Source organism: Schistocerca americana, chromosome X (assembly GCF_021461395.2).
Source record: "Schistocerca americana isolate TAMUIC-IGC-003095 chromosome X, iqSchAmer2.1, whole genome shotgun sequence".
NCBI lineage: Eukaryota > Metazoa > Arthropoda > Insecta > Orthoptera > Acrididae > Schistocerca > Schistocerca americana.
In genome coordinates, this window is record NC_060130.1 from 949,060,997 (window position 1) to 949,085,469 (window position 24,473).

Genomic DNA, 24,473 nt, shown 5'->3' on the forward strand with positions numbered 1-24,473 from the left:
TTAATTCTCTGTATAGTCTTATTCAGTGGTGTATCCAACCAATAATTCTGCTCCTGTCGAACCTCCCAATTGTTAGCCCATCTGACCTAATGAATTCTCAGGCTGACTGTGCACTGCAGAGGGAAAAAAACACAGACTGATCTTTTCACAAGCTCAGCCACCCACCAGCTTATTATCTGAACAGCACTGTGAAATGGGTTTGCTAGTTACTTTAGCCTGTTCTGTGTTGTGTTCTGCATCTGTTTTCAATGCATATCTTTGTAGTAACCAAGTAATACACAAAACCAATCCAAATAACACAAATATGGCTTTATTCATAGACCTCTGAATCCACAAATAATGAGACACAGAGCAACAGATGTAAGCAGTACATCTGGATGAACATAGAGTGAGTTATTCAGTGCTGCTCCATGCATGTATATGTGTGTGTCACTGGCAGATGGCACAGCAGAGACTTTGTTGCATGTGTACCTCCCACAGGCAACCTCCAGCAGCTGACCTGTGCTGATGTTGTTGGCAGCCAACTCAAGCACACACATGCGGTGACACCACACTTGGCACACTCACACACAAGTGCACTAGTAGCAGGATACTGCACACCTCTCTCTTGTGCAACGTGGGTGCTCAGGTGACAGATGAGACACTGATGGCCTGGTGAGAGAGACATCCATCACATCTGGAGTGGCGGCAGCCAGTTGCTACAGAGGGGACTGGATGATGTGCCAAGCAGACACCAGAGCATAGGACCAGAGTGTGTGGGGATGCAAGCACACCCAAAGATGGTGGACATATGCTGCACCCTATGACAGCACTGGAGAGGAGGGTGCCATCACCATCTCTCTGTTGTCATCAGCAGGCAGCTCCCAGTGAGGAGATGGGGCTGGACCCACCGGCAATGATAGCTCAGACGATGATGGTGATGGACCAGTGGAGGGCACCTGACTGGAACAGCAGGCTGTGGCAACACATTGAGGTCAGAGATGGAGTGGCACACAGCACCAGGTAGCTAGCACTCCAGGGTGCCGCACATGGAGGAGGCAGCCAAAGTGATGGAGATGCTTCACAACAGATGACGATGGGCTTGAGGCAGAGGGTGACAGGGTAGTGTGCAGTGACAGGGCCCAAATCTGCAAACCAGTAGCTTCCAGTAGGAAGTAGGGATGCAACTGATCAAAGTTGCATACCACCAGCCCATCGGTCTTGTTGACATCCCAAAGATGGTGTTCCCAGCAGTGGACAACAGTGGCTGGTATCTACTTGGGCCGGTGACCAAAACCTTGCCCACACACTCGTGATCCCGGCATGAAATGGCCAGACAAACCTGACCACAGCAGGAGTGGTGCAGGCTGCAGAAGGTATGGAGGAGCTTGTGTAGCTGCCAGCGATGATGCAGCTCAGCTGGGCTCCACTTCCCCATAGGATGAAGCAATAGGTGCTCAGAAAATGGAGGAGTGTTGTCTCTCAAAGAATCCAAAACAAAATTTTTCATTTGGGACTTGAACATATGCACTAGTCATTCTGCCTCACCATTTGATTGAGGGTGGAATGGTGGAGTTGTAACACGATGAATTCTGTGGTGGGAACAAAACAATTTAAAAGAGTGAGAAACGAACTGTGGCTAATTATCAGAAACTAAGGTACCAGGCAACCTCTCAATAGAAAAACCCTAAAAAGTGTATGAATTTTGATTTCAGCAACATTGATACACACCAGAGAATGTAAGGAAACCAGGAAAATGCATCCGCAACCAAGAGCCAATAGGAATTAAAGAAGGGACCATCAAAATCCACATGAATGTATTCCTATGGCTGGCAGGGAGTTGGCCAAGGGAACAGGGATGCCTTGTGAACCAAGGAAGTAGGGGGGTTAAACAAGGAAACAAATGGTTCATGGTCAGTAATAATGTGAAGCTTGGAGCCATACAAATAAACATGAAATTTCCAGAGAGCATAGATTATGGCAAGAGCTTCTTTTTCCACCTCAGAGTAATGCTGCTTTGCAGGAGTGAGAGATTTGGAGGTCAAAGCAACAGGTTGTCCAGAGTTGTTGACATATCGGTGTGCAAGGGCCATGCCAAGGCCATACTGTGAGGCTTCAGTCACCAAAACTGTATGCTCATCCAGAGAGAACATAGCTAAACAAGAGGCCAAGAGTAGTTTGTATTTCAACAATTGAAAAGCACATTCACAATACAGGCTCCAGCAAAAAGGTACATTCTTGCATAACAAAGTATGATATGGGTGGGCCAATGTTGCCACCCCAAGAAGGAATTTATGATATTAGGCTATCTTTCCTAGAAAGGCCTGAATCTACTTTGTGGATGAGGGATGAGGCATAGACATAACAGTGGAGATGTGGTCTGGCAGAGGGTGAACCCCATCTCAAAATAAATAATAGAAGGTTGAAAAAAATTGAGATTTTGTGAGATTACACTGTAAGCCTGTGGACTGTAAGACAGAAAACAAATTGAGCAAATTTGTAAATTTTTCAAGCGATCGAATGTGGAGGAGCCGATGACAACAATATTATCCACATAATTAATACAGCCTGGTACAGGCATAGTCAATTGCTCTAAAAATCATTGGAAAACAGCAGAGGCACTAGCCACACCAGAAACAGGGGCTAATATTGATAGAGACCAAAAGGAGTATTCAGAACTAGAGCTATCGGAGACTCTTTGTCCACAGTAACCTGCAGATATACTTCAGACAAATCAATTTTGGAAAATTACTGCTCACCCAATATTTTCATCAGAAGTTCCTCCTGGTGTGGAAGAGTATATGTATTCATGATCAACTGTGCATTGACAGTAGTATTTAAGTCACCACAGAGGTGAAATTTCCCTGACATCTTCTGAACTACAACCAAACAACCATTCATTAGCCATAACAGGTTTCATCATCCCTTGAGACTTGTTTATTCAAATCTGCTTTGGCGTGATCTTTGAGAGCAACAGGATTATGATGCGCATGACAAAAATGAGGTTGAGTCATTGATTTCAAAGAAATATGAGCAGAAAAATTTGTAGCTCATCCTATACCTCTCAAAAATAAGTCCAGAAACTCCTCACACAGTGTTTCCAATTGAGAGTATGGTAGCTGATCAGATCCAAAGTGAACTGTGTCGGTGATAGAAAATCCAAATGCCTGAAATGCGTTCATCCCAAACAAGTTCTCAACACTGGCACCAACAAACCACCAAAATTGTAATGGAACGAACCATTCACTCGTAAGAGACAGATACTGTAATTTGTCCCAACAGCACAATGTTCTGTTTGTTATAGCTGATCAGCTTCCGCATGACCAGTGTCAATGGCAGTGAGCCTAATCTCACATAGGTTCAATAATTCGATAACGTCATTGCAGCACCTATGTCAACCTATAGCTGGAGCACGTGGCAAAAACACTTAACTTGATAAACAACTTGGGAGAAGTCACAAGCAGTAGAGTCACACAGTTTACGTCCATGTCCATATCCTGAGCAACCTTTGGTGAAGGACACTTGGAGGTGATATGGCCTTTCCTCTGGCAAGCATTACAAATAGCTTGGTGCTTAAGGCATGCCAAATATTCATGCGGGACAAAACAGAAAGGACAAGATGTCAATGGATAACACTGATGTCACGGCTGCTGGGGATGGCCTTGGTCTGCTCAGTGGGGAGCCTGCATGTTTACCATTGCCACTGCTGCTTCTTCAAACAAGTTATCTGTCATCCTAGTGGGCACACTTTGTAACACTGCTGCTACACTACCCCAAACTGCAATTTGGTCACCTGCTGCCCAAGAAATTTCCAAAGATTGTGCTATTTGCAAAACTTCTGCCAAGGGGGATTTTCACAGAGTAAAGCCTTCTGGAACATTTTCTTGTCAGGAGGTAACAGATAATTGTGTCATGCACCATAGGGTCTGCATAAGAGTCATTATGGATATCAGTATTAATTGACATGTATGGCTAAGGCCATGGATTTTGGCTGCCCTGGCCCTGTATGACTCTTTTGGTTTCTTGCAGCATCGGTAGACTTCAACTTGTGCCACTATGACATGCATTTGTTTGTCATGGTAGTTCAACAAAAAAAGCACACGTGATTGAAAGTAATTGCTGCCAGTTCTTGTAAAGCAGCAAACTGACACAGCACTTATACATTTTAGGTGTAATCCATGAGAAGAAGAAGGCCTTGCACAAATTAAAGTCTGTCATGCCAAAAGCCAGCTGTCTGAGTTTCTTTTTGTAAGCTTCCCAATCCTCAGCTGAATCATCATATAGAGGAAAAGTTGATGGATGGAGCAGTGGAATGGTGCCCTGTCTGTTGATGTAAGCTGATGAAGTGGTCACTGCCAAAATAAGTTGTTCAATCAGGGTCAGCAGCACAGCGTCCACAATGACAACCTTTGATGAAATCATTCTTAAAGAATGGAAACTGTTCCAAACCTCTCACCAATCATTTAGTGACCAAGTAATACATGAAACCAATCCACGTAACACAACTAATTATATATATATATATATATATGATAGATCTGCATGTGATTATCTTCAGAAATTTTTTCCTTCAAACCATTCATAGCTGTTGCCTCTTATCATTCTATTATTTTTATGGCATTGTTATAAATGATTATATAGGATTTTGGAGATTAGATGTTCCTCTACCTGCAGCACATGACTGCTATGTAAGTTACAAATCACTTGTTTTTCACACTCCACTCCTTCAAAAAACTGCCACGTATCTAAATTTTGTTTTCACGTGTCTAAACATTATTTATTTTCTAATTTCAAATGAAATTATAGGATAAAATAGTTGTCCAGAAACTGCTTCATTCATTTCCTCATCGCCTTCTATGGCAACACCATATAGATACCATGAAGAAGCATACTAGTTGGAAGCTCTGATTTACTCACTAGTTAATTGCATCAACTAATTAAATATACTCTGGTCAAATGACTGCCTACTTCCTCTGCTCAGGCTGGTGTTTGATTGCTTATCAGCTCTTACCAGTGTACCAGTTATAACCTGAGAGAGAGCACTACTTGAAATCTGCTGATGCTTGCCAGTTGACCAGATCTGCTGACTAGCTCTACAATGTTTATTACACTGAGTGTGCATTACATTACCTAATTAAAAGTACCCAGAAATCCTAATTTAATATGGAGTTGACCACTAGATGTCATGAGATGTGGACCCCTCCATATAAATGAGACATGGAGTATTGTGTTGTCAGTAGAAAAGCAGTAACAGCAGAATGAGTCAGTCAGGAAAGCCCAAAGACTTTGACTGTGAACTAGTAATTGGATGTCACCTGAGTAACAAATCCATCAGGGACATTTCAATCTAGTAATGCTGTTATCAGTATCCCCACGTTCTGATTCCACAACTGTTTGTTGAGTTAATGACAAACTGCTCCTGTTGCTAGTGAAAACTTTATTGAGTCCACTACTGATTTCAGCCTTTGTATTGGGCCAATTACAAGTGGTTCTGAAAACTGCTTTAATGCGATGGATGTATAAACCTTGCATGAAAAAAAAGAGAGAAAACAGAGTTTACCTATGACTAATATAAGTATAAAACTTACATTATGCTGTAGAAAAGTAACATCCAATGTTACGTGCCCAATCGTATAATGACGAATGTGGGTGTGCCGAGATTATAAGGATTGTGAAATTAATTACATTATAAGTATCCTTTGGGGTTGTGAGGATGTATGTCTTGGGTATATTCAAAAAATCAATATTGCATGTTTTACAAATGAAAGACTAAAAATAGCTTTTTTGATTAAAAAAAAGTGTAAAATAAAAAGTTTAAGATAGTTGCAGTGGATGGTGCATCCAAATCCAGTGTAGAATTTCATACTGTTGTACACAAAAGTTGGACCATAGAGAACTTTAGAGGTCATTAGCATAGTTTGGATGCATCATGGAGTACTTACAGAACACGTTTATAAACTTGTAGATACAGCTATGAATTTGTGAATTAACTTTAAAGGAATTTATAAACATCCAGGCAGGTGGAAGATGTCCAACAAACAAGTGCTTTTAAGTGTGCATTGCTCATTGAGCAACTTTTGTTTGGATCTTTTAGGTGTGTGTAAACTTCTAATTCTTTGTATGAAGGATTACAAGGTTGTTTTCGATATTGTGCACTGTATGACTCTCTTGTCTTTTACATGTTTCAAGTCCGAGTGTGGCCTCAGTTGCCTGACAGCAGTCATTTGTGTGTGTGTTGCATTTGCATGAGTGTGTGTTTATTGTCTCATTTTGATGAAGAGCTTACTGGCCAAAAGCTATTTTTGTGACAGTCTTTTTGTTGTGCCTATCTGTGACTCAGCATCTCTTCTAAATGGTGAGTAGCAAGTTTCCTTTTCACAATATTGTTACATCTTTCAAAGTCATTTTTCTTCCTGAATCATTCCACCCTGCTCAGTATGAAAAGGTCTTCTTCCATTCTGCAATAAACAGGCTCCTTACACTGCCACTACATTTAATAAAATAGAAAAGGAACTTAACTGGTTATGAAACACAGCCCAAAATATTGTCTATAACAGTATGATCATTGGTGAAAGTTTTAGTTTCACAATGTCTTAAAGGAATTCATCTGACACAGATTGAGTTGCTACATAAAAAACAATTTGCATTGCTTGCTTTCTATGGTCATGTCTCATGCAGGGTAAGTAACCTTTCTAGAAACATATTTTACACATTGCACATGAATCTCAACCTTCACTCTTAGGTGATTTAATACATGACATTAACATAACACAAGGCTTCCAGAATGAAGGCAAAAAAATGCAGTCATTGAGCAATGTACACTTAAAAGCACCAGCTTCTTGGACATCTGCCACCACATTATTGATAAATTCCTTTAAAGGTAATCTGCAAATTATAACCATACATAGAAGCTTGTAAATGTGCTCTGAAAGCAGTCCATGATGTGGCCAATCTACCCTAACAGCCTCTTTTGGATGCTAGAAAACTTAATTCTACACCTGATTTGGATGCCCCATCCAGTGCAACCATTTTACACTTTTATTGAACCAAAAAAATCTATTTTTAGTCTTTTATTTGTAAAACGTGCAATATAGAAGTTTTTAATATATCGGGACATAAATCCTCTAAACCCTAAAGAATACTTATAATGTAATGAATTATATAATCTTTATTACCTTGACGCACCCATGTTTCCCATGATATCATTGGACGTATAACATTGGACATTATTAGTCTACAGCATAATGTAGGTTTTATACTTAAGTTATACATATTTAAGCCTTTTTTCATCTTCTATTATATACAATGTTTTTATATCTGTCACATTTGAGGCAGTTTTCAAAATCACTTGAAAATGGCCAAATATAAAGGCCAAAACCAATAGTGGACTCAGTAAAATTCTCAACAGCAGCTGAAGTAGTTTTTCATTAAGCCTTTAAAAGCTACCAAAGTTGTGTGTTGGTTATGAAGTGGAAATGCGATGGAACATCTGCAACTAAACCAATAACAGGTAGTCCTCATGTACTGATGGACAGGGATTGTCAAGCATTGAAGAGTATGGTTGTTGAGACATTCATATCGATATGATGTCACCAAACACCAATATTGCAGCAAATGCGCTTCCTGGTAGTGTAGTAATAGGGCATGCACCATGCCAAGAGATGATTTTAAGTTGGTGTGCAAGCATGAAAGAGGCAAGAATGGACTCTTGGAGGATAACTGGAAAAAGTCTAAGAGCAGTCATGGCCATGTGAATGCTGCATACCCACATTGACATAGATGGGTATGGAAAGACAGCAAGGCTAGCAGTCTGAAGCTGGTGAGAAATGGATATGTGTTTACACAGGAGGACATGGCATGTTGTTGCTGGCCTGGAGGTCATGTGTGGAGGAGCAAGTATGTTGTTGCTGTGGATTGTGGTGGCTGCCTTCATCCTCTGTCTGTTCAGATAAATAGTGAACTTCCATTTCTAACTGTTTTAAGCTTAGCTTCATTGTGCTGAGTTCAAATGAAACTCACTGACTGTGCACCAGCATAACAGCAACTCTCTGTGGAAGCTTATTAATCAACTAATATACTGAACTGAAGGGACTCATACAGCACAAAAGTGTACTGGCCGACCTCATCTGTTGACTGACAGAGACTGCTGACAGTTGAAGAGGGTCGTAGTGTGTAATAGGCAGACATCTATCCAGACCATCACACAGGAAATCCAAACTGCATCATGATCCACTGCAAGTACTATGACAGTTAGGCGGGAGGTGAGAAAACTTGGATTTCATGATTGAGTGGCTGGTCATAAGCCACACACCTTGCTGCTAAGTGCCAAACAATGCCTCAGTTGGTGTAAGGAGCATAAACATTGGGCGATTGAAAGTGGAAAAACATTGTGTGGAGTGACAAATCATGGTACACAATGTGGCAATCTGATGGCAGGGTGTGGGTATGGCGAATGCTCTGTGAACATCATCTGCCAGTGTGTGTAGTGCCAACAGTAAAATTCGGAGGCGGTAGTGTTATGGTGTGGTCATGTTTTTCACAGAGGAGGCTTGCAACCCTTGTTTTTTGCATGGCACTATCACAGCACAGGCCTACATTGATGTTTTAAGCACCTTCTTGCTTCCCACTGTTGAAGAGCAATTTGGGGATTGTGATTGCATCTTTCAACATGATTGAGCACCTGTTCATAATGCACAGCCTGTGACAGAATGGTTGAACATCAATAACATCCCTGTAATGGACTGGCCTGCACAGAGTCCTGACCTGAATCCTAGAGAACACCTTTTCGAACAACTACTTTGTACCAGGCCTCACCGACCGACATCGATACCTCTCCCCTGTGCAGCACTCCATGATGAATGGGCTGCCATTCCCCAAGAAACCTTCCAGCACCTGATTGAATGTATGCCTGCAAGAGTGGAAGCTGTCATCAAGGCTAAGGGTGGGTCAGCACCATATTGAATTCCAGCATTACTGATGGAGGGAACCATGAACTTGTAAGTCATTTTCAGCCAGGTGTCCAGATAATTTTGATCACATAGTGTACTTACAATTTCATCTGCAACAAATTGTCACAAAGAAGCACCTGTTGATACATGAGTGATTGCTTTGCCATGAGGCACACGGGTACACAGGTAGCGGAGGCTGTGTGGCATGGACTGGGCAGTTTTTTAGGTTAGAAGGCCTCAGGAAAGTACGGGGTGGGCTGCAATCTCAAAAGGTGCATGCCAAATACAGGACGTGCTTGGATCAAGGAACAGTCTGAATTGTAGTTGTAAGTTGTTGTAGTTGTGCTGGGAAAGTCCCTGAGCTTCAAGCGCTTATAGAAAGCACAGAAGCTGAAACCGTTATAGGTACAGAAAGCTGGCTAAAGCCTGAAATAAGTTCTGCAGAAATTTTTATGAAGTCTCAGACGGTGTTCAGGAAAGATAGAGTAGGCAGAATTGGTGGTGGAGTGTTTGTGTCTGTCAGTAGTGGTTTATCTTGTAGTGAAGTCGAAGTAGATACTCCGTGCGAATTGGTATGGGTGGAGGTTATACTTAACAGCCGAACTAAGTTAATAATTGGCTCCTTCTAATGACCCCCAGACTCCAATGATATAGTTGCGGAGAAGTTCAGAGAAAATTTGAGTCTTGTAACAAATAAGTACCCCACTCATACGGTTATAGTTGGTGGGGACTTCAACCTTCCCTCGATATGTTGGCAAAAATACTTGTTGAAAACCGGTGGTAGGGAGAAAACATCTTCCGAGATTGTCCTAAATGCTTTCTCTGAAAATTATTTCGAGCAGTTAGTCCACGAACTCACACAAATTGTAAATGGTTGCGAAAACACACTTGACCTCTTAGCCACAAACAATCCAGAGTTGATAGAGAGCATCATGACTGATACAGGGATTAGTGATCACAAGGTCGTTGTAGCTAGGCTCAATACCGTTTCTTCCAAATCCACCAGAAACAAACGCAAAATAATTTTATTTAAAAAAGTGGATAAAGTGTCACTAGAAGCCTTCCTAAGAGACAATCTCCATTCCTTCCGAACTGACTATGCAAATGTAGACGAGATGTGGCTCAAATTCAAAGATATAGTAGCAACAGCAATTGAGAGATTCATACCTCATAAATTTTTCATTTGCATCTACCTCTGTAATAGGTTCCACAACGAAACATTGTCTTGAAATTTGGTAGAAAATCCGAAGAAATTCTGGTCATATGTAAAGTACACAAGTGGCAAGACGCAGTCAATACCTTTGCTGCGCAATGCCGATGGTACTGTTACCAACGACTGTGCCGCTAAAGCGGAGTTATTGAACGCAGTTTTCCGAAATTCCTTCACCAGGGAAGATGAATGGAATATTCCAGAATTTGAAACACGAACAGCTGCTAGCATGAGTTTCTTAGAAGTAGATACCTTAGGGGTTGCGAAGCAACTCAAATCGCTTGATACGGGCAAGTCTTCAGGTCCAGATTGTATACCGATTAGGTTCCTTTAAGATTACGCTGATACAATAGCTCCCTACTTAGCACTCATATACAACCGCTCGCTCACCGATAGATCTGTACCTACAGATTGGAAAATGGCGCAGGTCGCACCGGTGTGTAAGAAGGGTAGTAGGAGTAATCCATCTAACTACAGATCTTTATCATTGACGTCGGTTTGCAGTAGGGTTTTGGAGCATATACTGTATTCCAACATTATGAATCACCTCGAAGGGAACGATCTACTGATACGTAATCAGCATGGTTTCAGAAAACATCGTTCTTGTGCAACGCAGCTAGCTCTTTATTCGCACGAAGTAATGGCCGCTATCGACAGGGGATCTCAAGTTGATTCCGTATTTCTAGATTTCCAGAAAGCTTTTGACACCATTCCTCACAAGCAACTTCTAATCAAGCTGCAGGCCTATGGGGTATTATCTCAGTTGTGCAACTGGATTCGTGATTTCCTGCCAGGAAGGTCGCAGTTCGTAGTAATAGACGGCAAATCATCGAGTAAAACTGAAGTGATATCAGGTGTTCCCCAGGGAAGCGTCCTGGGACCTCTGCTGTTCCTGATCTATATACGAGGTGTGGCTAGAAAAAAACCGGACTAGTACTGGTGAAACAATAAAACAAATGCAATAAGGCTGAAAGTCGCGTGGCCTGTCACGTGACTCTCCCTCCGCCTACTGCTCGAGTTTCATCTGCCTCCTGCACTCAGTCTGCCCGTGGCGTCTGTTTTAAGTAGTTGACGTTTTGTCTGTGCGTCGGAAAATGTTGAGTGTACAGAAAGAACAGCGTGTTAACATCAAATTTTGTTTCAAACTAGGAAAATCTGCAAGTGAAACGTTTGTAAAGCTCGGTAGCTCAGTTGGTAGAGCACTTGCCCGCGAAAGGCAAAGGTCCCGAGTTCGAGTCTCGGTCGGGCACACAGTTTTAACCTGCCAGGAAGTTTCATATCAGCGCACATTCCGCTGCAGAGTGAAAATCTCATTCTGGAAACATCCCCCAGGCTGTGGCTAAGCCATGTCTCCGCAATATCCTTTCTTTCAGGAGTGCTAGTTCTGCAAGGTTCGCAGGAGAGCTTCTGTAAAGTTTGGAAGGTAGGAGATGAGGTACTGGCAGAAGTAAAGCTGTGAGTACCGGGCGTGAGTCGTGCTTCGGTAGCTCAGTTGGTAGAGCACTTGCCCGCGAAAGGCAAAGGTCCCGAGTTCGAGTCTCGGTCGGGCACACAGTTTTAATCTGCCAGGAAGTTTCATATCAGCACACACTCTGCTGCAGAGTGAAAATCTCATTCTGGAAACATCCCCCAGGCTGTGGCTAAGCCATGTCTCCGCAATATCCTTTCTTTCAGGAGTGCTAGTTCTGCAAGGTTCGCAGGAGAGCTTCTGTGAAGTTTGGAAGGTAGGAGACGAGGTACTGGCAGAAGTAAAGCTGTGAGTACCAGGCGTGAGTCGTGCTTCGGTAGCTCAGTTGGTAGAGCACTTGCCCGTGAAAGGCAAAGGTCCCGAGTTCGAGTCTCGGTCGGGCACACAGTTTTAATCTGCCAGGAAGTTTCAAAGAGCTAGTTGTGTTTCACAAGAATGATGTTTTCTAAATTCATGTTTACTGTGTGTCAATAGAGGTTGAGGGAATATACAATAGTTGTAGGTAAACAACTAGAATTCACTCAGATACAGATTTATTCACACTTAGCTTCTACACAGATACAAGTCCGGAGGCTAACTGCCGTTAGCGTCCAACATCCTGCCCAAAGCCCTCTCGTCAAAGATAGCACACTTGCTTGCTTCGTCAGCTGGCAGGTGGAGAATCACCTTGCCAGAAGACCTAACAAAGGCATGCAAATTGCCACACGCAGCAGTTCTGCTCAATTTAAAGCGGCGCACCACACAAGATTCTGTACTTCCTCCCTCAATATTGTCACACGCGAGTACCACACACACCGTATCGCCATCTACGACAACAGATAATTTATGTATGTCATCAGGGTGCACATGTGTTGTGAATTCTTGGATGGCACCTGTACGAGCAATGGTAGGGAGGCAGGGAGGTGTGGGAAAGCCATGGCAGGGGGAAGCATCTGCTAAGAGGGGGGTGGCAGGTGCACTGGACTGCGCAGGACACAACTTCGGGTGATCAGCTGACAGACGAGGGAGCATGACCGAAGGCAACGAGGAGCCAGCGTGGATTGAACGGCGTGACAAAGAGCTGTCACACGAAGATGGTAACACAATGGTAGAATCCGAGTGGTTGGCAGTTCGACTGCGAGGGCTGTGAGGAGTGAAGCCCCGAAAAGATTGTCCACTCGAATTAGATGAACGCGGAGAAGGAGCAGTGCTCAGCAGAGAAGCACGCTGTGGGGAATCAATACCCGAATGCATGGTATGGGAAGATGGATGGCCGCTTGAAGCAGGAGTGGGAGAAATAGGGGCAGAATCAGGGAGGTTCACCTGAGGCTCAATGACAGCTGGTTTCACTCGGTTGAGTGAGACCGTGGTTACAGAGTCTTTTATGAGGAGATACATGTTATTCTCAGAGCGTTTGACGACCTTGTAAGGACCTGTGTAGGGCGACTGAAGCGGGGCTTTGACTGAGTCGTCTCTGAGAAAAATGTACTCACAAGAGTCTAGCGTGCGCGGTAAGTACACGCGTGGAGGTGTATGAGCAGCCAGAGGTGGCGGCTGAATTTTGCTGCAGTGCAAGCGCACCCCCTCGAGAAGTGAAGGAAGTTCAGAGGGCCGTGGAAGTGGGGTGGGAGTGACTAATTCTCCAGGCAAAACCAGAGGTTGGCCATACACAAACTCGGCTACGGAACCCTTGAGGTCTTCCTTGAAAGTCGCACGAAGGCCAAGAAGCACAAAGGGCAGTGCCTCTGTCCATAGTGAGTCATGGCAACGCAGGGCAGACTTTAAGGTGCGATGCCATCGCTCGACAAGCCCATTGCTTTGGGGGTGGTATGCAGAAGTATGAATTTTGACAGTACCACACATTTTACATAAGTCAGAGAAGACTGAAGACTCGAATTGTCGCCCCTGGTCAGTGGTGAGGTAAACAGGTGAGCCAAATCTAGAGATCCACGAATCTAAGAATGCTCGACTTACTGTCTCAGAGGTAATGTTCGGAATAGGCAAAGCCTCAGCCCACCGAGTCATCCTGTCAATAGCTGTAAACAAGTAACGGAAACCCTCGGAGGGGGGGCAGAGGGCCTACGAGGTCGACATGAACATGGTGAAACCGGCCTGGCAGTTGGGCAAAACAGCCAAGGGGTGGAGAAGTGTGCTTGGAAACTTTGTTCTGTTGACACAACATGCATGCCCTTGCCCAAGACTGACAGTCACGGCGCATGTCTCTCCAGACAAACCGTTCAGCTACCAGACGGGTGGAAGCTTTGACACCGGGATGTGCTAGTGTGTGTAGTTTTTCAAAGACCTGGCATTGAAGGGGCTTAGGAATGAATGGCCGCAACGTACCAGTCGATTCATCACACCACACTAAGTCAGATATGCCAGGGAAAGTAGAGCGTACCGGTTGGAGAGAGGAGCTGTGGTCCGAAATTAACTGCATGGTATCGGGGTCTGCCGATTGCAACCGAGGTAGGTCCGTTAAGTCAATTAAGGTTGTGACAGCACCAACATGCGAGAGAAAATCGGCGACCACATTGTCCGCTCCTCGGATGTAGCGAATGTCATTTGTAAATTGCAAGATGTAATCAATGTGACAAAAGCGTCGTGGGGGCGGATCAGCCGCAGGATTTTTTATGGCAGGAACCAACGGCTTGTGATCAGTGAGCACATAGAAATCCCGTCCCTCAACATCAGTTCTGAAGTGTCTTATGGCCTCGTAAACTGCAAGTAATTCTCTGTCGAATGCTGAGTATTTCTTCTGCGCATTGTTTAGCTTTTTTGAGAAAAACTGCAGGGGGGTCGTAACATCGTTGTGTGTCTGACTCAGTACTGCGCCGATAGCATTGTCACTAGCGTCAGTAGTGATAAACATTGTGGCGTCCGCTCGTGGGTGAACAATAGTGACAGCGGAGGCCAACAGCTGTTTGAGTTCGTTAAATGCCTTGTCCATGTCTGGTGTCCATGGTACCTGGCGGGTGCCAGAAGTTTGTGGGCCAGCGAGAGCATCTGTGAGAGGAGCCTGCACTGCAGAAGCGGCTGGCAAATGTTTCCGGTAATAATTACCTGTTCCGATGAACCTGCGTAATTCCCTATAGGTCTGAGGGCGTAGCATCTTGAGAACAGGCTTGATCTTGTCCTGTGGTGGTGTCAGACCATCCGATGACACAACATAACTTAGGAATGTGACGGATGACTGGTGCAATTGAGTCTTTTTATTGTTCAGTTCAATACCAGTGGCTGCTAAAATATCTGTCACAACTTGAACATGCTCCTCACTCTGTTCCAAAGTAGAAGCAAAAACCAATATGTTGTCCATGTATACGAAACAAAAGTCTAGATGGGATAAAGTTTGACTGATGAAACGCTGCCACATTTGGGGGGCATTTTTCAACCCAAATGGCATAAATTTGTATTGGAACAGCCCAAAGGGAGTGGTTATGGCAGTCTTTTCAATATCCTCCGGAGCCATAGGAATCTGATGAAATGCGTGCTTACAGTCCAAAACAGAGAAGTACTTTGCACCTGCGAGTGCATGATTGAACTCTGCAATGTGTGGGACCGGATATTTATCAATGATGGTGCAGGCATTTAAACGCCTATAGTCTCCTACCGTACGCCAAGTACCGTCTTTCTTTTGGTCAAACAGGATAGGACTAGCCCAGCTACTGGAAGGAGGTTCAATTATTCCCTTTTGTAACAGATCGTCCAATTGTTCTTTTGCAATTTTCATAAATTCCGGCTTGAGGCGGCGTGGGCGTTGTGATATGGGCAGCCCATCGGTTAGACGTAACCGATGAACTGTGCCATTAGTGACTACTGCAATACGTGGCGCGGCACGACAGTCAGATGTCCGTGAAGTGGAGCAGGCAGTGGCGGACAGGCCAAGCTGTGGCGCTGAGGGCACGGAAGTACAGGTGTGCCACCCGCTCATAGGCTGCGTAAAGGCCGCACACGTGTTAACATGGGTGAGGTTGGGACACTGGTTCTTGGTAGTGGGCCGTGCCGCTACGAGCACTGTAGGCACGAGTGGGCATGGCCAAACAGCAGATGGCCATAGTTCATTGCCACGAGCTTGGCAAGTTAATTGTCCATTCGGAACGCAAGGAGCATGAGCACTCGGGCATACCCTATCATTACAGAAGGGGGTGCTGACACAGTTTACAGAGTTCACAACATTGTCGTTAACGTGCGCGGGCGCGGGAACACCAGGTTGGCATGGACTGGCCTTGTCTGTAGCCGACGAGTCGTCTGCTTGTAGTGCCGCAAGGCGTTGTTGTGTGGAGGCCAACTCGTGGTGTGTGTCGCGGAGATGCAGCAGCATTTCCGTACGTTCCATCTGCAACTTCGAAGACTTGGCGCACTCCACTAGCCACTTGTTTGTCCAAGATTGCAGCTCCAAGGATAGGTTTACACACTTCTTAGCACAGCACACATGTTTGGTGTTAGCCGAACTGTCACTCGACGAAGCAAAAGGAATATGTTTGTTAAGGGGGAGGAGGGGGGGGGGGGGGTAAAACACAGTATTTTGCACAAAATCTAGTGGCAACTGATAGTGCTTGAGGAAATCAATTCTGAGAATAGGTTCTTCAATTGTTGACACTAGAAACGTCCACTCCAGCTTGCACTTGGGCGAAAGTTTCACTGTATACAAAGTGGAACCCGAACACTGTAGGGAAGACAAGTTCACTGCACGAAGTACTATTTTGTGTGGTTGCACTTTATTGGTTGCTAGGCGAACCGGCAGCAAAGAGACGTCTGCGTCAGTGTCTACCAGAAAACATACACCTGATCGTAAATCGCGAACATAGACTCGACCACACTTACTGTTATTGTCCGAAACAGAGTGCAACGTGGGATGGTGCCCGTTGTTTACATCGCAGGAGGTGGCACCGTAGCCTGCCTGTGGTTGGAGTTTGGGTAAGAACACGGTGACTGGCATTTGCGAGCTTGCTCCCCGAATCTCGCGTGGAAGAAACAGTAAGGTTGGGCGGGCCTGTGCTCCTGTGGGTAGTTGCTAGGTGATGGAGTATGTGCCCCAGAGTCTTCCACAGAGGCCGATGCACTGTCGTTGCGGGGAGTTGAAGGTGCAGGCAGGGTGGCTAGTTTAACAAACTTGTTATTAGCAGCACCAGACAAGGGTGTGGCGTCAGAAAGCATCTTAGTGTGGTCACGTCCAGAATGCAGTGCACGGAGCTCACGTTGCCTGGCGGAGTATGCTCTGTCGGCGGCACGTAAATGTTCATTTACTGGCCTATCTTCATACACAGAGGTTGCAGTCTGGACAGGCAAAGGGAGCTTTTCAGTCGAGATTTCTGCGAGCGTGTCATCAGGCATAACTTTCTCATCGACGAGAAGACGGATGCACCACCACAGCGGGGACGGAGACCTGTCGCCGAGACGCTCTTCGTAGATGAGCTGTCGCACATTTTCTCTCCTGGTTTTAGAGACGCACTCCAGTATCGTCTGTTTCGCCACAGCATACTTCCCTGCTAGGGGGGGTGCTTTGACCAGATCGTAAATTAAATCGACGCGGTCGTGAAGATGGTTCATGAGGCAGGCGAAGTGTGCGTCGTCGTCCAAAGCACAGACATTGAATGTTTGCTCAACCAGGCTATACCAGAACTCCGGGTGAGTGGGTTTGAAGTCTGGTAATTTTGGCAGATTTGGCACTGCAGTCACTGCGGATGTGCGGCTATTACTTCGGACGGAAGTAGAGCATGCAGAAGATTGCGAGGCCGAATTATTGGCGTCCCGTAATGCGGGAATCGCGAAATTCACTTGACGCCGGGGGGCGGCTGAGAAGCAACGGACGCTCGAACGGTGTGAGGCTCGTAGTCAATATGTGCATTCTCATTGACGTGGTAGCTCGGAGAGAAGCCACAAGTGCTTAAGTACGACAGTGAATGTCCATTATGCACACAGTATTCACTCGACCGTGAGTGGTGGGGCTGGTTGTAGATGTCGGAGTAATTTCTGTCCAGCACAGAATTGTTGACTTGATTACAGGCAACACAAGGATCCCACACACGTCCACTAGGATGCACACTCGGTGTGATATTTCCTGTTTGGCGAGCATTGAACACCTGTTGACTAGCCGGCGCGGAAGGATACACACGTGGTGGGAACTGATTCGAGTTTGAATTTACTACTGGATTTTCCAAAGTAGCACAACCTCGCTCGATGCCACGAACTGTATTGAATTGTGTGTTCGACACAGGAGTAGGAATGTTCCGACCAACACTCTGTGGAGAACACGTGGGAAGGTCCAGGCTAACAAAGCCAGAGTCCACGACCGTTGGTGGTTGGAAGAAACTGGCGGCACTCGATGAATCCCACTGCATGTTCTGGCTGAAGGATTCCGAAGATTCTTGCAGCATGTCCACTACGACGGCAGGAGTGCTGGAGAGATGTTGCTGGAATCCGGGCGGTGGTGAATGCTGAAAGGCCATTGTCTGTAGCTGAACAAAGGCCCTCGCGATCGCGGAGAAACCCGACACGCTAGGCGCGTAAATAACCTTCGGGCGGTAACTCGGACGTGTATTACACAAAAACGGGGTCACCAGTGAGGGAATATACAATAGTTGTAGGTAAACAACTAGAATTCACTCAGATACAGATTTATTCACACTTAGCTTCTACACAGATACAAGTCCGGAGGTTAACTGCCGTTAGCATCCAACATCCTGCCCAAAGCCCTCTCCTCAAAGATAGCACACTTACGCACAGAACAAATATCGATATTTATGGCGCTCTATGCCACAAGGTAATTCATAATGTTCAAACATAATATAGGTTCCAAAATCCTGCTGCATATTGACGTTAATGATTTGGGCCTGTAATTTAGTGGATTACTCCTACTACCTTCCTTGAATATTGGGTGACCTGTGCAACTTTCCAGGGTTTTGAGGAATGTACAAGGATAATTACCAACAGAATTACAGTTGGTAGCTAGGCTAAGCAGCCAGGTCAGTTTTAATCACTGTGGGCAAAGCGAGCATGATTAATAGTTCTGCTGCAGGTTGCTGACTGCCATTTTTAGACACATTGTAAATCAAGAGGTTGTGATAGGCTAGCACATGTGTGGAAATTCAGGAGTACAAAATGCATTGTCTGCCACAGTTCAGGCAATGGTCATTTAAAATTAGCTGTGGACAGAGCATCTCGTGTTCCCACCATACCTGGTGGCAGCAGCTTCCAACATTGCTCTGTGTTTAATGAACAGCATTTGAGCAATTGTGAAGTGGCTCACCATGGCTGCATGTTGCCTTTAACTGAGCAGTAGCAGATGGGGCAACACTGTAGCATCAAGTGATACATGGCAACTATCAAGTAATTTTAAATGAACTATAAATATATTCTGGTCACAAGAACTTGACCACTTGTCGCAGAGGATGCTGGGAGTGTTATTTGTCAGTAGAAGTCGGAATTAATCATTTTAGGAGCAGTTACCAACCTATGCAATCTAGCAGAAGATGGAATTCCATTATTACTAGCACACATTTGTTATATACATTGAAGAGCAGAAAATAACTGATGTGCATAAGAAAAAAAAATTAAATAAATTATTGTATCTATTGGAGCAAGCTGTGCAGCCTGCAGCTGCATACAAGAGTCATAGCTGCAGAACTATAAAGAGAATTCTGCAGTCTGGCTGTAATAATAGAGTACTGTACTGCATTTGAAGATGACTGTCTCTGTAACCTGCCAACACAAACCCTTGTTACTTCTGTGTGTAATTTATACCATAACTACAGATTGGTACAAGATGGACCCATCAGTGGGTTGCCAGCCCTGGCCAACAAACACTCCCCACTTGTGCCTGAGATAAGCTGCCTTCTTTCCATAATAGATGATTTGTGCCGTACTTCTCATTTTTACTCCAAAAAATATTAGTAGGCCTATAATGCTTTGCCATACGTATGCAACCTGTAAAAAGAACAAACTCTTGAAACAGCATGTTCTGAGTCATAACTTGTAAGCATGGGATGTTGTTAAAGTCATTAAGTGTGGCACCCCAAAGGTATATCTTTACTAGGATTATCATACATCTTTCACTACACACGTGTAATAAAAAATTAATACATAAAGGAGAAGACAGAATCCAGCATGGCAAATCAAGGGCATCAAACAACTAAATTACAAAAACGCGAATTATTAAATTAAGTACTGGTATTTAACTAAGGGACAGGTGCAAACCAATGTTAGAACACACCATTGGAAATTACAAATGATTTATGCACTTATACCATTCAAAGAGATGATGAACAAAATACAAATTCATTTCACTGGCAGTTTTTTCAAATTTGTTCAGAAACTTTCTCTTGTTTTGTTGGTAATGTAACTTGGTATTCCCTCTGGCTCATTTGTTATCAAGTCTTCGAAGGAAGCACTTGAAATATGAAATCACAACTTCCAGAAATTGATGGCTCCAGTATGCCTAAGTCAATACATTTGAGTGTCTATACATGAGGTGCGTATGGGACCTGCAGATGGCATATTGAAATGCTGAAACTGGTGTGTTTGTTGTGTTGTGGTGTTCAGTCCTGAGACTGGTTTGATGCAGCTCTCCATGCTACTCTATCCTGTGCAAGCTTCTTCATCTCCCAGTACTTACTGCAACCTACATGCTTCTGAATCTGTTTAATGTATTCATCTCTTGGTCTCCCTCTACGATTTTACCCTCCACGCTGCCCTCCAATGCTAAATTTGTGATCCCTTGAAGCCTCACAACATGTCCTACCAACCGGTCCCTCCTCCTTGTCAAGTTGTGCCACAAACTCCTCTTCTCCCAAATTCTATTCAATACCTCCTCATTAGTTATGTGATCTACCCATCTAATCTTCAGCATTCTTCTGTAGCACCACATTTCGAAAGCTTCTATTCTCTTCTTGTCCAAACTATTCATCGTTCATGTTTCACTTCCATACATGGCTACACTCCATACAAATACTTTCAGAAACGATTTCCTGACACTTTAATCTATACTCGATGTTAACAAATTTCTCTTCTTCAGAAACACTTTCCTTGCTATTGCCAGTCTACATTTTATATCCTCTCTACTTCGACCATCATCAGGTATTTTGCTCCCCAAATATCAAAACTCCTTTACTACTTTAAGCCTCTCATTTCCTAATCTAATTCCCTCAGCATCACCCGACTTAATTCTACTACATTCCATTATCCTCGTTTTACTTTTGTTGATGTTCATCTTATATCCTCCTTTCAAGACACTGTCCATTCCATTCAGCTGCTCTTCCAAGTCCTTTGCTGTCTCTGACAGAATTACAATGTCATTGGTGAACCTCAAAGTTTTTATTTCTTCTCCATGGATTATAATACCTACTCTGAATTTTTCTTTTGTTTCCTTTACTGCTTGCTCAATATACAGATTGAATAACATCAGGGGACTAATGACCTCAGCAGTTGAGTCCCATAGTACTCAGAGCCATTTTTGAATAACATCAGGGAGAGGCTACAACCCTGTCTCACTCCCTTCCCAACCGCTGCTTCCCTTTCATGCCCCTCGTTTCTTATAACTGCCATCTGGTTTCTGTACAAATTGTAAATAGCCTTTCACTCCCTGCATTTTACCCCTGCCACTTGTCATAGTTTGAAAGAGAGTATTCCAGTCAACAATGTCAAAAGCCTTCTCTAAGTCTACAAATGCTAGAAACGTAGGTTTGCCTTCCCTTAGTCTTTCTTCTAAGATAAGTCGTAAGGTCAGTATTGCCTCACGTGTTCCAATATTTCTACGGAATCCAAACTGATCTTCCCCAAGGTCAGCTTCTACTAGTTTTTCCATTCGTCTGTAAAGAATTTGCGTTAGTATTTTCGGCTGTGGCTTATTAAACTGATTGTTCAGTAATTTTCACATCTGTCAACACCTGCTTTCTTTGGGATTGGAATTATTATATTCTTCTTGAAGTCTGAGGGTATTTTGCTTGTCTCATACATCTTGCTCACCAGATGGTAGAGTTTTGTCAGGACTGGCTCTCCCAAGGCCATCAGTAGTTCTAATGGCATGTTGTCTACTCCCGGGGCCTTGTTTCAACTCAGGTCTTTCAGTGCTCTGTCAAACTCCTCTCGCAGTATTGTATCTCCCATTTCGTCTTCATCTACATTCTCTTCCATTTCCAGAATATTGTCCTCGAGTACATCGCCCTTGTATAGACCCTCTATATACTCCTTCCACCTTTCTGCTTTCCCTTCTTTGCTTAGAACTGGGTTTCCATCTGAGCTCTTGATATTCATACAAGTGGTTCTCTTTTCTCGAAAGGTTTTGGCCCAAACTCTTTGTCTTTAAATATGTCTGCTTGTGTCTGTATATGTGTGGATGGGTATGTGTGTGTGTGCGAGTGTATACCCGTCCTTTTTTCCCCCCTAAGGTAAGTCTTTCCGCTCCCGGGATTGGAATGACTCCTTACCATCTCCCTTAAAACCCACATCCTTTCGTCTTTCCCTCTCCTTCTCTCTTTCCTGATGAGGCAACAGTTTGTTGCGAAAGCTTGAACTTTGTGTTTGTTTGTGTGTCTATCGACCTGCCAGTGCTTTCGTTCGGTAAGTCACCTCATCTTTGTTTTTATATATAATTTTTCCCACATGGAATGTTATATATATATATATATATATATATATATATATATATATATATATATATATATATATATATATATATATATATATATATATATATATATATATATATATATATATATATATATATATATATTTTATTATTCTATTGTTACACAAGTTTCACTTGCTATCAACACAATCGATTTTTCAAAACTAAAGAGACACAGACAATTAATATTTCACAAACCAAAGCATTTTTTATTAGTTTTGTCATTTTGAATAATTTTAGATAAGTGTGATCATAATACTGCATCAAAAGATTCATAATGTGAATTTATTGTGAATCATTAGTAGTGTATTTTCATGTTCTATGGATCACTTTCATGATAAATTGCAATTATGTGGAATGAGTCATTTTAAGTTTGCATCACAAATTGTTTTGTAAATCCATCCACATGCTGGTCGTATATAAAGAAGGCATACAGATACGAGTTAGTAATTCCTACCCACCACCTTTTACACATTACAATAATAGAAATTCTTCTATGGAATAGAAGTTTGTTTTCAAATTTTATTTTGCTATCTGTCAGATTTTTTGCATCACTGGGTAAGTGATCAAAGATTTTAGTTGCAGCAGGGTGCATCCCTTTTTGTGCTAAATACAACCTTAATGTGCAGTAATGAATGTAACTTTTTGTTCTGGTATTGTAATTATGTACATCATTGTTCCCTTTGAACTGCTATAGAGTATTTACGAGAAACATCATGAGGGAATAAATATACTGCAAAGCAGTAGTCAGAATGCCCAACTCCTTAAACAAGATGATTGTGGGTGAGCACCACATATTATTCTTACAGCACATTTTTGAACAACAAAGACTTACTTTCTTAAAGATGAGTTACCACAGAATATTGTATGATATGACATTATTGAATGAAAATATTCAAAATATATAAGCATACTGATTTGTCTCTCCTCATGATTTTAAGTGATTCTGAGTGCAAACGTGGCAGAACTGAGTCATTTTAGCAGTTCCAAAAACTACCTTTTCTAGTTTAAATTTGCATCAGTATGGACACCAAATAATTCTGAAGTTTCCACCCTTTTATTATTTCCTCGCCATGTGCTACACTTATCATTAGTGTAGTACCTCTAGATGTGCAGAACTAAATATGTTGTGTATTTCTAAAATTAAGGGTAGATCATTCACATAAAATCAGTGAATTACACTTTTAAGGACATTGTTTGCCATTTTTTCTGTTTCTGTATGTATGAATGCATGAATTGATTACAACACTACTGTCATATGCTAAAAGAACTATTTTTCCTTGTTGTACACTAAGGAACATTGAAAATATCACAGAAAAAGGTGTGCAATTGATTGAAATTAAATTTATTAGACTTAATTATACAGATGAGAGATTCACTTGATCCCAAAATCAAGACAAGTAAACAAAGACAGTGAGTACAAGCAGAAAAATACAGTGTAACATCAATAATATGTTGGACCACCTTGTGCTGCAATACATGCCATAACATGGTCTGGCATTGAGTTGATTAGATATGTAATATCATTCTGAGACAGGTTGATCCACAAATCTTGAACAGCCACCTCCAAATCGTGCACAGAGAGATACTGTCACATCTGGCATTTCAGCTGGTTCCACTCATGTTAAGTCTGGAAAGCAGACCGGTCATGGAAGAGTTGGAAGTCTTGAGCAACTTGAGCTGTATGCAGACAAGCATTATCTTGCTGGAAATGTGCCCCTGGAGTCCATGCAGGGAAGATCCCACATGGGGTCAAATAATGTCATCAACATAACAATGACCCAGTAAGGTTCCACATACTAAAATTAGAGGGAACTGGCTATCATATGATGTAGCACCCCACACCATTAATTTAACTGTGTGGATGGTGTGGCATGCAACAGAATGGGTGGAACTGTACTGTTCAGCAGGTTGCCTCCATACTTTTATGCAGGTATCACATACCCAAAACAAACAAGGTCTCACGGTACTTATCTGCAAAGTTTCATGTTTACACTTTTCTTCTCTCTAGGTGTGCTGTTTTCAATGTTCCTAAGTGTTTATTAGATGGCAGATTGTTTACATAAATGAAGAACAATAGCAGGCCAAGAACTGAGCCTTAGGGGACTTCATATGTGATTCCTCCCCAATCAAAATCATGTCCCAAGACTACATAAGTTGAATTATTAAGTACAACTTTCTGCTTTCTTTTGGTTGGATGTGACATCATCCATTGGTTGGCTATACCATCAATGTAAATGGCATTCCCAGAAAAACAACACTTCTGAA

At 43.1% G+C, this 24,473-nt stretch overlaps 1 protein-coding gene and 1 non-coding gene across 2 annotated transcripts in view; both read left to right on the forward strand.

The window, feature by feature from the left end:
• Nucleotides 1-24,473, forward strand: part of LOC124556420 (solute carrier family 22 member 7-like) — a 167,568-nt gene that overhangs the window by 42,819 nt on the left and 100,276 nt on the right. The gene's annotated exons all lie outside the window — the stretch shown is intronic.
• On the forward strand, nt 11,915-11,989 carry Trnas-uga. The gene has a single exon. It is a non-coding gene; the product is annotated as a tRNA-Ser (tRNA).